The following is a 16620-nucleotide window of genomic DNA, read 5'->3' as shown; positions in this document are numbered from 1 at the left end:
AACTTTTACAGATGCTGATGCTTAAAGAAGCAAGCCTTGGAAAGTCTGCAAGAGTTAGGAGACAATTTAGCAAAAGCTTGGCAATGGAGAGTTCCTGCAGGCAAGAGTGCAGGAGTAAGGCAGCTGTTGGGGTGGCTGGGAAGAACCGCAAACTCAGGAAGGGGCATTGGAGAGGAGTGGAAAGGGAGGTGGTGTGACAGTCTGAGATCTTTAGAACCTGTAGCAAGAAGCTAGGTACTTTGTGGGGGGAGGTGGGAGTAGGGTGGGGAGCTGGGAAGGTCACAAACAGAAGTTCTTCGTTGAGCAAGCCTAGCAGGTGGTGATACTCCAGCAAAGTTTGCCTTTTGTTTATTGGCTTTGATCTGTTTGCTGTCCCTTAGAATCACTTACAATCTATCTTATGCAGTTAATAAATCTGAATAGTAACAGAGAGTAAGCCGTGCTATTCTATACACTATCACAACAAAAAGCAGTCAAGTAGCACTTTAAAGACTAGCAAAATAGTTTATTAGGTGAGCTGTCGTGGGACAGACCCACTTCTTCAGACCATAGCCAGACCAGAACAGACTCAATATTTAAGACACAGAGAACCAAAAACAGTAAGCAAGCAGGACAAATCAGAAAAAAGATAATCAAGGTGAGCAAATCAGAGAGTGGAGGGGTCGGGGGGAAGGTCAAGAAGAAGACTGAGCCAAGTATGCAGACAAGCCCCTATAGTGACTCAGAAAGTTCCCATCACGATTTAAACCATGTGTTAATGTGCCGAATTTGAATATAAAAGCCAGCTCGGCTGCTTCCCTTTGAAGAATGGTGGGAAAGTTCTTTTTCAGTAACACACATACCTTTAGGTCATTAATAGAATGTCCCATTCCATTAAAATGTTGACTAACTGGTTTGTGGATCTGGAGTGTTTTGATGTCTGATTTGTGCCCATTAACCCTTTGTCTCAGGGAGTTAGAAGTCTGTCCAATGTACAAAGCATCTGGGCATTGTTGGCACATGGTGGCATATATGATGTTAGTAGAGGAGCATGAGAAAGTGCCCGTGATTCTGTGAGTAACCTGGTTAGGTCCAGTGATGGTATTTCCAGAGACGATATGTGGACAAAGCTGGCAGCGGGCTTTGTTGAAGGGAAAGGTTCCAGGACTGGTATTCCTGGGGTATAGACTGTGGCTGTTAGTGAGGATCCTCATAAGGTTGGGAGGCTGTCTGTAGGAGAGAACAGGCATGTCACCCAGGGCCTTCTGGAGTGTGGCATCCTGATTAAGGATAGGTTGTAGGTCTTTAATAATTCGTTGCAGTGGTCTGAGTTGGGGGCTGTAGGTGATGACCAGTGGTGTTCTGTTCTTGGCTTTTTTGGGCCGATCTTGGAGTAGCTGGTCTCTGGGTATTCGTCTGGCCCTGTCGATTTGTTTTTTACTTCTCCTGGTGGGTAATTCAGGTTTATGAATATTTGGTAAAGATCTTGTAGTTTTTGGTCTCTGTCAGTTGGATCAGAGCAAATGCGATTGTACCTAAGGGCTTGACTGTAAACAATGGATCTAGTCATGTGTGCAGGATGGAAGCTAGAAGGGTGTAGATAAGTATAGCGATCAGTAGGTTTTCAGTACAGTGTGGTACTGATCAGGCCATCCTTGATTAGTACTGTAGTGTCCAGGAAATGTATCTCTTGCATGTTGTAATCGAGGCATAAGTTGATGGTGGGGTGTAGATTGTTAAAGTCTCTGTGGAATTCTTCTAGAGTCTCTGTACCATGGGTCCAAATCATAAAGACGTCATCAATGTATCTTAAGTAGAGGAGGGGTAGTAGGGGACAAGAGCTGAGGAATCGTTGTTCCAGGTCAGCCATAAATATATTAGCATATTGTGGGGCCATGCGGGTGCCCATAGCAGTTCCACTAATCTGGAGCTGTAAATTGTCCCCAAATCAGAAATGATTGTGTGTGAGAACAAAGTTACAGAGGTCAGACACCAGATTGGCTGTGGTGGCATCAGGGATGGTGTTCCTGATTGCTTGTAATCCGTCTTTATGTGGAATATTAGTGTACAGAGCCTCTACATCCATTGTTGCAAGGACGGCATTATCAGGAACTTTTCCAATGTTTTGTAATTTCCTCAGGAAGTCGGTGGTATCTCGGATATAGCTGGGAGTGTTGGTGGCATAGGGTTTGAGGAGGGAGTCCACGTAACTGAATAGTCCGGTGGTAAGGGTGCCAATACCTGAAATGATAGGGCGTCCAGGGTTTCCAGGTTTGTGGATTTTAGGCAGTGAATAAAATAATCCAGGCTGCAACTCACATGGTGTGTCTGAGTGAATGAGGTCCTGAGTAGCAGCAGGGAGTTCCTTCAGTAGTTGTTGTAATTTCCTTTGGAATTCCAAAGTGGGATCAGAGGAGAGAGGTCTGTAAAATGTGGTGTTGGAGAGTTGTCTGGCTGCCTCCTGTTCATAGTCTGACTTATTCAGGATGGCAACAGCACCCCCTTTGTCAGCTGGTTTGATTATGATGTCTGGGTTATTTTTGAGACTCTGGACAGCATGGCATTCAGCATAGTTGAGACTGTGTCTCATTTGGCATTGCTTGTGTATAATGTCAGCCTGAGCACGGTTGCGGAAGCACTGTACATAGAAATCCAGAGTTTCACTACGACCCTCAGGGGGGAGTCCACATAGAGTTCCTCTTCTTTTGTTGTTGGTGGGGGTGGGTCGAGAGAGTCAGAGTGTTGTTCATAGGTGTGCTGGAAAAATTCCTTTAGATGGAGGCGGTGAAAGAAGGCTTCAAGGTCACCACAGAATTGTATTAAGTACGTGGAGGAGGTCACTATAGGGTCACTTTCTGAGTCACTATAGGGGCTCATCTGCATACTTGGTTTAATCCAATTCTTGATCTCCCCCCCACCCCTTCACTCTCTGATTTGCTCACCTTGATCATCTTTTTCTGATTTGTCCTCCTTGCTTACTGTTTTTGGTTCTCTGTGCCTTAAATATTGAGTCTGTTCTGGTCTGGCTATGGTCTGAAGAAATGGGTCTGTCCCACAAAGCTCACCTGATAAACTATTTTGCAAGTCTTTAAAGTGCTACTGGACTGCTTTTTGTTCTGAATAGTAACCGTGAGATAGCTGTGTTAGTCTATATACTAGCAAAACGAAAAGCAGTCCAGTAGCACTTTAAAGACTAACAAAATAATTTATTAGGTGGTGAGCTTTCCTGGGACTGACCCGCTTCTTCGGACCGTAGCCATACCATAACAGACTCAATATTTAAGTTACAGAGAACTAAAAATAGTAACAGAGAGTAAGCCGTGCTAGTCTATACACTATGAAAGCTCACCTAATAAACTATTTTGCTAGTCTTTAAAGTGCTACTTGACTGTTTTTTGTTTTGATAGAACTAAAAATAGTTATCAAGGTTGACAAATCAGAAAAATTGTAATCAAGGTGGGCAAATCAGAAGAGCAGCAGGGCAGTACGAGGGAGGGGGGAGTCAAGAGTCAGATAAGACAAAGTATGTAAAAGAGTCCATGTAATGACCCAGGTAATTGGCGTCCTGGTTCAAACCACGTGTTAATGTGGCAAATTTAAATCTAAAACAGAGCTTGGTGCTCTCTCTTTGCAGGTGACTCTTAACATTCCTTTTCAGTAAAACACAGAAAGGATGCCATGCCCCCCTCCTACTGCCCTTCTGCTCTTCTGATTTGCACACCTTCATTAAAATTTTTCTGATTTGTCAACCTTGATAACTATTTCTGGTTCTCTGTGCCTTAAATATTGTAGTCTTTAAAGTGCTACTGGACTGCTTTTTTTGTGTAGTTAATAAACCTGGTTTTGCTTTATCTAACCAGTATGCCTTTGAGTGATGTTTCTAGGGAAAATCTTGGCATGGTTAACACAGGCTTGTCGTGTAACCTTCCTTCATCCGGAGATGTACTATATTAATGCGCTTACATTGTATAGATCTCTGTGCAGTGCAGGATGGTATAATTCTGGCTCTATAGCCCCACAAGTGGTGAAAGGCAGGAGGAGCTGGGAAGTTGGCTGTATGTCCTTGAGTGGTGTGATGGAGTGTGGCAAGTGCATGTGTGAGACTCAGGCTGGATGTGTGTGAGACAAGCAGAGCAGCTCTCAGCGACTAAGGATGACCCCTGGGGCTATAACCTAGACTGGCAGGTAACACCTCTGCCCTGAACAAAGAGGAGGGAGGAGCTGAGCTGGGTTTGAATCGGAGGTGGCAGTTAGAAGCTGGTGGGGAGAGGGAGCTGGAAGGCAGCCAGCCAGGCGAGGGGGAAGCTACACCCCAGAGGGGCACCCCTTGGGCTCCTCTCCCCAGGACGGGTTGGAATGACTGTCTCTGATTGCTGCACTGACTCTTCTGTGAGAAACTGGGCCTCTGTCGCCTAATAAACTTCCTATTCTACTTGCTGAGTGAGAGTCACTCCTGCCTGCGGATGGGGTGCAGTGCATGGGGACCCCTGAACCCCATCACAAGTGGCTTTTTCGGGAAAGCATTAAAGTTACTTAGTCAGTGTGTGGCACACCCTGCTGACATATTGGGTGATTCCATGGCACCCTTCCAGCTCCCTTCTCAGACCTGGTACAGGACATCTTCCAGAAAGAGACCACCCTAAAATTAGGACTGCAATTCCATGGTAGCGAACTCACAATAATGACATGACACCTACTGTTATGTAGCATTCAAGGGGGTTTGAAGGGCTGTCACTCTGGGGTGCAGTCTGTGAGCCATGGGAACCACTGCACCCCTCTAACCACCCAGCTGGGTTGACATTTTTCTCACACTGCTTGGTTGGACACATAGCCAACTTACCAGGCCCCGTTATCACCCCAGTCCCCCTTTCCAGCAGAAGCCAATGAGATGCAGTGCCTCAGGGTGCAAGCCGAGCCTGAAGTAGGTGTGGTGTCACCACTTCAGGATATTTGATGTTCTTTGCAAACCCTGAGCTCCTGGAGCCTTGTGATGAGGTGGGAATCTCAGCTGCTATTTTGACACAACATTTTTGTAGCCCTTGTGGTTCCAGAGAAAAGCCTGGAAACTGGATTGTCTTCCCTTGGATGTGGGAACTTTGCAAACTGACTCAGGTGCACCCTAAGGGCTCCAACCTGTAAGGCCAATGAAGAGAACTTCACATGTTTTATCTGTTAAAAAGCTCATGACTTTTAAGCTGAGCACATGACTGGGATGGGGTGGACCCTGACTCATGATTTGTGAACTCTTGGAATTGGAAGCACTGTAGACTGCTATTGCTTCCCCTACCCTAAATGGCTTCAGGATAAAACACAAGGGATAAGCTCCCCATGACTCAGATGTTCTGGCTATCTGAGTGCTAGTCTTGGAGAGGACTTATTGCTTGTATTTCTGGTATCAGAGAGGTAGCCAACGAATCAGATCTTTGTCCACAAAAGCTTATGCTCCAAAATATGTTAGTCTGTAAGGTGCCACAGGACTTCCTGTATTTTTGGAGTGCCTAGAAGCCCCACTCACAAACCGGGACCTCGTTCTGCTAGGTGCTGGACAAATGCAGACCAAAAAGACAGTCCCTGCCCACAAGGGGTTTACAACTAAACATAGGACAAGAGAGGACAGATGAATACACATGAATAAGCAGGGAAGTATAAGGAAACAATGAGAGACTATTAGTCAGCAGGTTGGGCAGTAATCCCTGCAGAGTAGCAGCCTAACTTTCTGCCACGCTGCCTACCCCTTTCAAATTCTCAACCCATTCCTCCCTATTGGTCACAATCAAATCTACAGCAGTCTCACCCCAAGATGCTTTTGCTAACTCCTGAAATAATTTCCCCCAATACATTCCAAGAACTTGTTGGATAATCTGTGCACTGTTGTGTTATTTTCCCCAAAACCATTTCTGAACTGTTCCCCTCCCCATCATGACCAGGTCTCATGGTTTGGATGATTTCATTAGTTGTTTTAAAAAAAAAAAAATCATCTGCCTCTTCTCCTGGTTAGGTGGTCTGGAGTAGACCCTGCTCATGACATCAACCTTGTTTTTACCACTTACCCGAGTCTTTCAACAAATCTGTCTCCCGTTGCCCTTTCAACCTCAGTCCAAGAGTGTACATTTTTAATATATAAAGCCACACCTTCCTCCCCAACCCCAGCCTGCCACTCTGTCTAATCAAACATGTGTGGTCCATTGTGTCAAAGGGGAGCCGATCTCTGCCGAAAATCCAGCTGTACTTGTGGGTGCTGAGATCTGTAGGAAATCCACGAGGGGCTGTACCTGAGTGGTAGTGGGGCAGAACTAGGTGAGGCAGGGTTTGAAGGGGCTGTGGCTTGGGATCTCCAGCAGCCTGTGCAGGGCTGTCCCAGCATGGTACAGAGGGCAAAGGTAGAGGGGTGGTTCAGGGCTGTGTCTCAGAGGGGTGGGATGGCAGGAATGGGCAGGACCCAGGACCAGTCAGGGGATGTGCCTGGGTGATGGGGAGCTCTGGGGTTCTGTGCCTAGGCGCTGCGGGGGTCATATATGGGGGGCTGTGGGGAACTCTGCCAGACAGTGGGGGGAATCAGATACGGGGGGGCTGTGGGGAACTCTGCCTGGGCAGTGGTAGGGAGCAGGGATGGGGTGCTCAGGGGACCCTAGGGGGAGCTGGGTGGCAGTGGGGGCAGATATGGGGGTCACAGGGGACTCTACCTGGGCTGTGGGGGGACAGGGATGGCAGGCTCGGGGGACTCCAGGGAGAGGTGGGGGGCCGTGGGGGCAGATATGGGGGGCTGTGGGGAACTCAGCCTGGGCAGTGGCAGGGAGCAGGGATGTGGGGGCTCGGGGGACTCTACAGGGGGGCCATGGGGGCAGATATTGGGGGCCGTGGGGGGCTCTACCTGGGCTGTGGGGGACAGGGGTGGAGATGGGGGGCTGTGCCTAGGCGCTGCAGGGGTCAGATATGGGGGCTCCAGGGGAGGCGGGGGGCCATGGGGGGCTCTACCTGGGCTGTGGGGGGACAGGGATGGGGATGGGGGGCTGTGCCTAGGCGCTGCAGGGGTCAGATATAGGGGACTCTGGGGGATGCGGGGGACTGTGGGGGGGCTCTGGCTGGGCTGTGGGGGACAGGGGTGGGGATGGGGGGCTGTGCCTAGGCGCTGCAGGGGTCAGATATGGGGGATCCAGGGGAGGTGGGGGGCCGCAGGGGCTCTACCTGGGCTGTGGGGGCACAGGGATGGGGATGGGGGCTGTGCCTAGGTGCTGCAGGGGTCAGATATGGGGGGCTCCAGAGGAGGCGGGGGGCCATGGGGGGCTCTACCTGGGCTGTGGGGGGACAGGGATGGGGATGGGGGGCTGTGCCTAGGCGCTGCAGGGGTCAGATATAGGGGGCCCTGGGGGTTGCGGGGGACTGTGGGGGGGCTCTGGCTGGGCTGTGGGGGACAGGGGTGGGGATGGGGGGCTGTGCCTAGGCGCTGCAGGGGTCAGATATGGGGGATCCAGGGGAGGTGGGGGGCCGCAGGGGCTCTACCTGGGCTGTGGGGGCACAGGGATGGGGATGGGGGGCTGTGCCTAGGTGCTGCAGGGGTCAGATATGGGGGGCTCCAGAGGAGGCGGGGGGCCATGGGGGGCTCTACCTGGGCTGTGGGGGACAGGGATGGGGATGGGGGGCTGTGCCTAGGCGCTGCAGGGGTCAGATATAGGGGACTCTGGGGGATGCGGGGGACTGTGGGGGGGCTCTGGCTGGGCTGTGGGGGACAGGGGTGGGGATGGGGGGCTGTGCCTAGGCGCTGCAGGGGTCAGATATGGGGGATCCAGGGGAGGTGGGGGGCCGCAGGGGCTCTACCTGGGCTGTGGGGGCACAGGGATGGGGATGGGGGCTGTGCCTAGGTGCTGCAGGGGTCAGATATGGGGGGCTCCAGAGGAGGCGGGGGGCCATGGGGGGCTCTACCTGGGCTGTGGGGGACAGGGATGGGGATGGGGGGCTGTGCCTAGGCGCTGCAGGGGTCAGATATAGGGGACTCTGGGGGTTGCGGGGGACTGTGGGGGGGCTCTGGCTGGGCTGTGGGGGGACAGGGGTGGGGATGGGGGGCTGTGCCTAGGCGCTGCAGGGGTCAGATATGGGGGATCCAGGGGAGGTGGGGGGCCGCAGGGGCTCTACCTGGGCTGTGGGGGCACAGGGATGGGGATGGGGGCTGTGCCTAGGTGCTGCAGGGGTCAGATATGGGGGGCTCCAGAGGAGGCGGGGGGCCATGGGGGGCTCTACCTGGGCTGTGGGGGGACAGGGATGGGGATGGGGGGCTGTGCCTAGGCGCTGCAGGGGTCAGATATAGGGGACTCTGGGGGATGCGGGGGACTGTGGGGGGGCTCTGGCTGGGCTGTGGGGGGCGGGGGGAGGCTGCCTGCCTGCCTGGTCCACCCCCGCCTCCGCCTGTTGCCGCAGTGACGGCCCGTGATGTCACCCGGCGCCCCCTCCCCGCGCGGCCGGGCGCAGCCAATCAGCGGCCGAGGGGCGGGCGGGGCAGCGCGGAGCCGGGCGCGGCGCTCAGAGCACGGCTGTCAGGGCAGCTGCTGCCGATGCCGGCGCCGGCCGCAGGGAGCCGCTGAGCAGCAGCCAAGGTAGGAGCATCCCCGGGCGGCAGGTGCAGCGGGCGGGCGGGAGCCGCCGCTGCCGGAGTCCCCCCCGCGGGGCTGTGTGGTCCCGCGTGGGCCGGGCCCCCGCAGGGAGAACCGTGGAGGGGGCTCGGCCCCCCTCCCCCGCAGGGAGAACAATGCAGGGAGAACAATGGAGCGGGTTCTCCGCGCCCGGGGAGGGAGTTCGGCACCCCTGGGGCCGCGGCTTCTGCCCTGGGCCGCGCGGGGTGGGCGGGGGGAGGTTGTAGGTGCTGGAAATAGGAGTGCGGGGGTGGGGGGCGCTGGAGCGGTTTCCAGTGTAGACAGGTTTCCAGTGCGGTTTAGTAGCTCTCAGCCCCCCTCGTGACATTGTCCCAGCCCCGCTCTGCGCCAGGGGGACAGCCACTGGCCCTGTGATCCCCTCCCAGCCCATCCAGGTGCAACAGGGAGCAAAGCCCTCCCTGGGGCAAGGGGCGCAGGGCTGGATCAGCTGATGTCATGCCGGTGTGGCTGGCTGGGGAGATGGGGCAGGGAAGGGACAATCCAAGGGGTTGAAAAACAGGCAAGGAAAAGATGGAGCTGGGGTGTGTGGGTTGTGGCAGCTGCAGAGCCCATTGCGTTTCCTGCAAATAACAAATATTGCTGCCTGCTCCTCTGGAATGCAGGCCTCCAAGTAGCTTCCCAGCATTTCTTCTACATCCCCAAGCCATGTGTGCCTGCTTGTCTGCCTAGCCAAAGCTCCCCTCTCTGAAGCAGAGGTTTTGGCTAGTGAATTCTACTGGGATTTGCTGCCAAATAATAGGGGTGGCTGCTCCCCATGACTCTCCTCTGCCAGCCCTTTCCTCTCCCATCTTGGGCAGAATCTCAGCCCTGTGTGCTCCCTTTTATTTCCCACCATGGATGCATTGCTGAAATGTATCCCGGAGAGAAACCCAGCCAGGAGTGCTGGGAAGCAGCCATACTGAGCATCACCCCGCCCTGTTTGTGACAGAGAAATGGAGAGAACGCAGAGTCATGCAGCCTGGGCTGGCAGCTAGCAACCAATGGGCACAAGCCAGGGATCAGGCTGCTCTGGGATCTAGCAACACCCCTGTGCCTGGATTCCATACCAAGCTGGGCTCCTTGTGATAAGCGGCATTTCCAGAGAGGCTGAATGGGGCAGGGAAAGCGTAGACAAAATATCTGTCTCACTGTCCAGGTCTGGGTTTGCATGGTGGCTCTTGTCTGTCTGCCCGCCACTGCCAATTTGCCTGGAAAACATGGTGGGGGCACTGATGAAAAGGCTTTTTGAGGAATAAACATCTTCAAGGGAAGCTGTGGATGGAGGTGTATGTTAGAGCTGCCCGGTAGGGTGGGGAGTGCTGTGTTCCTAGCAGTGCAGCCATATTGGCTGCTCTCACCCAGTGCACATGGGAGAAGATATTACTAACCGGTGAGAAGTCTTCACATCTCCTTTGGAAACAGCCTTTTCCCAGAATCACCGGGGCGGGGCAGAGGATTTGGCTGGGGAGCTGTGGCTGGGTGTCAGCCATTTTGCAGGTCTTGGAAGCTGCGCTGCTGTTGTGATAGGCCTGGGAGCACGTGTGTGTTGGTTGGGTGTTAGGTGAAAGAGGGAGGGAGTGGAGTATTCTTCTGCAGTTTGAGCTGCTGCTACCTGAGCTGAAAGTCAGGTGGTTCACAGCCTGTGGTCTAAGCATCCGCCTTCTCCCAGAGAAATGGAAGAGGGACAGGAAAGGTTGCATGTGCCTCAGATGGCAGCAAGCCCCTTCCTGCCGGAGTCCATTCTCAAGAATGATCTTGTGCCTCTGGGCAGTGGGGGCTGGGATGCTTCCAGACTTGGGGAGTTGGGGTGCAGAGCAGACTGTCTGCTTTAGTGTCACGCACGGCCATCTTGGGGAAAACGTGGCCGAGCGCACTGCATGGATCATGGCTAGTGCCTGGGCACTCACTGGGGAAGATATGGTGAGCCTGGTTCAGGCTCTCCTCCCTTTTGATGAGGCCCAGCACAGCTCTGCAGGTGCCTTTGTCTGTAGCTGGGGTGAAGGAGAGCACTGAGCCTAACAAAGCGATGGTGGGGCTGGCAGATGCTATTCCTGCCTGCCTCCACTGTGAATTTGGGTGTGTCTGTCTGCTCACTGGGAGCCTGATGACAGCAACATAGTATCAGACATTCCTACAGCACCTTCACTCCAAAGCAACCCAGAGAACTTGATTCTGCCTTATCTACAGGCGCCATTTCAGTGCCGAAACCTGGAGCTATCTATCCTCTGCAGCCCTGCTGGGAAACTGTCTGCTCTGAGACTGCCCAACACCATACGCCTGGCCTCATGGATGGATCAAATTGCAGGGGGAATGCAGCATGAGCCAGGTGCCCCTACAGTGTCAGAGCAGCTGGGGGTTTCCGGTTAAGTGCCCACCCCCTGGACTTCTAGCTATGTAGCTATGTGTAGCTTGAAAGCATGTCCCTCCACCAACCAAAGCTGGCTGTGTAAAATATGTCTGCTACCCACCTTGTCTTTCTCTTATCCTGGGACTGACACAGCTGCAACACTGCGAAGAGAATGTAACTAATGCTAATGCTCCTTAGGTTTCGTTACCAGCCCCAATGGAGGTGGATGGGCAAGATGATACATTGGAGCTAATGTGTCTGCTTTTCTTCAGGCTTTCTAAGACCACACCTCACCTCAGTCTTGTCTGCTCTGCCCCTGGAGTGGCAGGAGTCCCTGCTGTGACTTTGGCAGGGGGTGAGTGAATGGCTCCTGAAATGCCAGGAGAGGCCATGCTGGTGCTTTTATTCTTTGGAGATTTGGCAGTGGCATAAGCGTAATATGCTAATTTGGAGAGATCTGTTTGCCAGTCAGAAGGGCTGGGCACTGTTTTTCAAATGCTAATGAAAGCAGCATCAGCACAATGCACAGAATGCTGGCTCAGTTCAGCTCCCGGGCTTAGGACAGCAAATGATTTTGGTTTTGATGCAGGGGAGATGTAGGCAGTCAGAACGCAGCCTCCCAAACTGGATGTTTGGCTGGAATGCCATGTCAGCTGCTCACTCACACGAGTTACACTAGCACCATTCTAATACTTATAAATGATGTCAGTAGATTTCTGATTACCCTGCCAGGTCAGGATCTCAGCCAGCTACAGGTTGCACCTCCCTGGTCCAGCATTCTTGGGTCCTCACTGGTCCCCGAAGGAGGGATTTTGCTGGACCAGGGCAGGTCAGGTCTAGCCCCTTGACCAGACCTGCTTCGGCGCCAGGTACCCCTACTGCCCTTCTGGTCAGTGATGCCACTCCCAGTTCCAGCTGCTAGCTCCTGCCTGCCCCAACCAGCTTGCTTTCGGCCCCAGCTGGGCTGCCTGCTGTGCTACTGAGAGTGCCTGCAGTTGGCCTGCTCAGGCTTCCTGCCCAGCTACTGGGAGTCCCACCGCTTGGGCTGTGCTCCCCAGCTGGGATCCTGGCCACCCAGCCCCATTCCAGCTATGTGCTCTGGGATCTCGGTCCTCCATGCTCCTGGCTGGTTGGCCATGCTGTCCCTCGTTTCCTGGGCCCCGGGGCTCTCTAGCTTAGGAGCATCCAGCAGGACCGTGGATGTTGCCAGAGCAGAGAGTTGTGGTTTTTAGAGGTTCGACCTGCACTTGATGCCCTCTGTTGCTATTGGCTCATATAGGTGCGTGCGTGCCCATCCATCCGTGGGGGTGGGCAGTATTTGTTTTTGCATCACCAGTGCTGCTTCCTGTGAACCTTCATTGTCTTTGGAGTTGCCCCTTGCATGGACAGTGCACAGCTTGAGAGAGGTGATGAGTCCAGCCCCAGGTCCCATGGCTTGGGGGAAACATACAAAGTAAAAGGCACCTGAAACAAAGTCCTCAGTAGGCGGCTGACTGGCTGAACGCTGGTTGAGAAGGGAGAGGGGGTGCCCAAAGAGGCTCGCTCATCAGATGTCAGCCCTGATTATCGTCTGTTGTTTTTCTGGGAGTCCCTCTCCCCAGTTTGTCCCCTTTGCTTCCCCTCCCTCGTTCTCTCAGATCCTCACTTCGCTGGGGCACATGGCACTTCAACCCTCAGCAGAGCCGGGTACGTGGGCCAAGCCTTCAGCTCCCCTGAGCATTGCGTGCTTGCACAGTGGCTAGGTCCTGTGAGGTTCCAGGGTGAGTGAGTGCTGGCCACTGTGAGAGAGGGTTGCAGTGGTGGGCTCTGAATGCCCATTGTTCTATGGAGTTGTCAGAGCTGGGCCCATTGGATGTAAAGCAGATCCCCAGCGTGCCCAGTGCCTGAGCCCAGGACTTGCGCTGTTTCTCTGCTGGCATTCACAGGCCTATTTTCCTACTGCCTTGCCCCACCCCGCAAGCAGCCCTTCACATCCATGCAAAAGAAATCGACCTTTGTGTGGGTCAGTGACTGCATACAGGCAGGGCAGTGGGGGCTCAGGCCCGTGTAGCTGCCCAAGCTATTGCAGATGTGGTTTATTGTTACTGTTGCTGCTGTTTGCATTTTTGCAGCATCTGCTCCAATGAGACTGGAACAATGGCTGCACCAGTGAGTTGGCAGCTGAACCAGACGGGAGGCAGTGGACAGGAAAGGCACATGCAGAAGTGAAGTGACTGGCCCCATTCATGCAGCAGGCATTGACAGAGCTGAGATTGGCTCCTGCGCCTCCTAACTGCCAGTCATAAGAACATAAGAATGGCCATACTGGGTCAGACCAAAGGTCCATCCAGCCCAGTATCCCGTCTGCTGACAGTGGCCAATGCCAGGTGCCCCAGAGAAGGAGAACAGAAGACAATGATCAAGTGATTTATCTCCTGCCATCCATCTCCTGCCCTTGTACTGAAGGCTAGGGCACCATACGTTACCCCTGGCTAATAGCCATTTATGGACCTAACCTGCAAAAATTTATCGAGCTCTTTTTTAAACCCTAATAGAGTCCTGGCCTTCACAGCCTCCTCCGGCAAGGAGTTCCACAGGTTGACTGTGCGCTGTGTGAAGAAAAATGTCCTTTTATTAGTTTTGAACCTACTACCCATCAATTTCATTTGGTGTCCCCTAGTTCTTGTATTATGGGAAAAGGTAAATAATTTTTCTATATTCACTTTCTCCACACCATTCATGATTTTATATACCTCTATCATATCACCCCTCAATCGCCTCTTTTCCAGACTGAAAAGTCCCAGTCTCTCTAGCCTCTCCCCATATGGGACCCGTTCCAAACCCCTAATCGTCTTAGTCGCCCTTTTCTGAACCTTTTCTAATGCCAATATATCTTTTTTGAGGTGAGGAGACCACATCTGCACGCAGTACTCAAGATGTGGGCGTACCATAGTTTTATATAGGGGAAGTATGATATCTTTTGTCTTATTATCTATCCCTTTTTTAATAATTCCTAACACCCTATTTGCTTTACTAACTGCCGCTTCACACTGCATGGATGTCTTCAGAGAACTATCCACTATAACTCCAAGATCCCTTTCCTGATCTGTCATAGCTAAATTTGACCCCATCATGTTGTACGTGTAATTTGGGTTATTTTTTCCAATGTGCATTACCTTACACTTACCCACATTAAATTTCATTTGCCATTTTGCTGCCCAATCACTCAGTTTGCTGAGATCTTTTTGTAGTTCTTCACAATCCCTTTTGGTTTTGACTGTCCTGAACAACTTGGTGTCATCTGCAAACTTTGCCACCGCACTGCTTACCCCATTTTCTAGATCATTGATGAACAAGTTGAACAGGATCGGTCCCAGGACTGACCCCTGGGGAACACCACTAGTTACCCCCCTCCATTGTGAAAATTTACCATTTCTTCCCACCCTTTGTTTTCTGTCTTTTAACCAATTCCCGATCCATGAAAGGATCTTTCCTCCTATCCCCTGACCGCCTAATTTACATAAAAGCCTTTGGTGTGGGACCTTGTCAAAGGCTTTCTGGAAATCTAGGTATATTATGTCCACTGGGTGCCCCTTGTCCGCATGTTTATTAACCCCTTCAAAGAATTCTAATAGATTAGTTAGACACGACTTCCCTCTGCAGAAACCATGCTGACTTTTGCCCAACAATTTGTGCTCTTCTACGTGCCTTGCAATTTTATTCTTTACTATTTTATTATTTACTATACCCTATTCTTTACAGTCCAGTGCCTCGTCCACTAAACCCTGCTGCTGCTGCTGCCGCCTTAGTTGTTAGCTGCATTGTGGCTGTTCCCAGAGGCCATAGTCAGGTCCAGGGCTGGACTGTGCTGGGAGCTGTACTGACATGCACACCTGTACCTGTACTGACATGCACACCCAGCTTGCACACCTGACAAGCTAGGGACCCCCTATTGATTTCCAAAACTTCCTCAGTTGTTCAGTTCCCCTGGTGGTGTCATGAATTAACACCTATTCATTTATTACAATGAGGAGTCCTATGGCATTTTATAGACCAACAGATTTACTTGGGCATAAGCTATCCTGGTTAAAACCGTCTTTGTCAGATGCAGACGAAAACCGTTGTTTTTGCAGACACAGAATAACATGGCTACCCCTCTGAGACCCACCTGTTTGCTCATTTGTTGTGAAATGAAATGTTTTTATTGCATGGAGTAAAACAGAGCATACATGACAGAGGAACTAATGCAAAATGGGGACCATATTATGGAGTCAAGTTCTTCCTCTCCCAGGAGGCTGGCTGGTGCATACTCAGAATCTGTGTTGCAGAGAAAAACTGAAGTGATGAGATAAGAGAGTGTAAGATCCAGGAAATGAAGCAGAGCTGATGCTCAGCACATAGTGGGTCCCAGAGAGCAGGTGCCATCTCAAGTCAGGACAATGTCATTACAGAACAATGGAATCAGTCCACAATTGTCTCCAGGGCTGTTTCATTAGTCCCAACAATAGACCGCCCTGAACTCCACAAGCAGTCATCGGTCTTGTAAACAACTCCAGAGCTAAAGGCATGGGGCCAAGTGCCTGACTGGCATAAAGTGGCATTGCTCCACTGAAGGCAATGGGCATGATCCCCAGCTGGGATAAATCAGCATCATGCCTCTGACTTCAACAGAGCTTGTTTGGTCTATGCTAGCTGAGGAGATCCTGTCCCAGTGGTGAGGCTCTTTCAAGTGCTGCCACGTCACATCAAATCATAGACAAATAGGGTTGGAAGAGACCTCAGGGTCTAGTCCAAGTCCCTGGTCAGAGCAGGACCAACCCTAACTAATCCATCGCAGCCAGGGCTTTGTCAAGCGGGGCCTTAAAACTTCTAAGGGTGAAGATTTCACCACCTCCCTCTTTCATCCCTTCCAGTTCTTCACCACCCTCCCAGTGCAATAATCACATGCTCTCTGGACGAATTTTCTGTGCTGGGATGTGGGCAGAGGTTTCCTGAGCGGCTGGATCAGTTGTATGTGTGGGCAGTGTGGGAAGCCCTAGTAGGAATAGTGGGCTTTTGTGACACCATGAAGGTGAAATTCGGCCGGTGGGAGTCCTTGGCACTAGTTCCGGTGGCCTCTGAATCTCAGCCTAGAGGGGCATGTCCCCCTGAGTCAGAACTCTGGGCTGGCTTAAGCCCCAGTGGGAACAGTTCTGGCTGGAATGCAGAGAGCCCTGGTAATGAGTTGCAAAGCACACCTCTCAAAGCTGCTGCTTTTTGGACAGCTCCAGAGCATATACAGGCGGGAGTCCATGTTCCCCATCTAGCACATCAGTGTCACTCTGATGCTTCCTTTGGACAGGTCAGCTCAGCTGGAGGTCATTGTATGCAAAACCAAAATCCGCGGCAGGCAGTGCTGTCGGAAGCCTGTACAGCTAATCATGGTTTCAATGCGGTGTGGAGCTCGTGCCAGAGTGGAGGCAGCTGTGGAAATAAATGAACAACATGAGCTGTGTTGTGCTCCTGCTGGATTGCAGTGCTGATTCCAGCTCTGCCAGCAGAGCATGGGGCTGTATTCAGCTCCAGCTGGAGGAACAGCACCCCAGACTACTGGGCAAACTGGGAGACTTTAAGCTGCTAGCAGTCCAGTGGCATGGCTCCCAGAAGCACCTGCTGCCCTCGGCATGAGTGCTGACTCTGCAGCTCCCATTG

At 52.4% G+C, this 16620-nt stretch overlaps 1 protein-coding gene across 1 annotated transcript in view; it reads left to right on the top strand.

The window, feature by feature from the left end:
• The first annotated feature begins 8528 nt into the window (after positions 1-8528).
• Positions 8529-16620, top strand: part of KIF1A (kinesin family member 1A) — a 120936-nt gene continuing 112844 nt past the window's right edge. The window contains exon 1 of the mRNA XM_075004683.1: positions 8529-8567. The gene's annotated coding sequence lies outside the window, so the exon portion shown is untranslated. The remainder of the gene's footprint in view (positions 8568-16620) is intronic.

Source organism: Carettochelys insculpta, chromosome 10 (genome assembly GCF_033958435.1).
Source record: "Carettochelys insculpta isolate YL-2023 chromosome 10, ASM3395843v1, whole genome shotgun sequence".
Taxonomy (NCBI): Eukaryota; Metazoa; Chordata; order Testudines; family Carettochelyidae; genus Carettochelys; species Carettochelys insculpta.
This window is presented reverse-complemented; position numbering and strand designations above follow the sequence as displayed.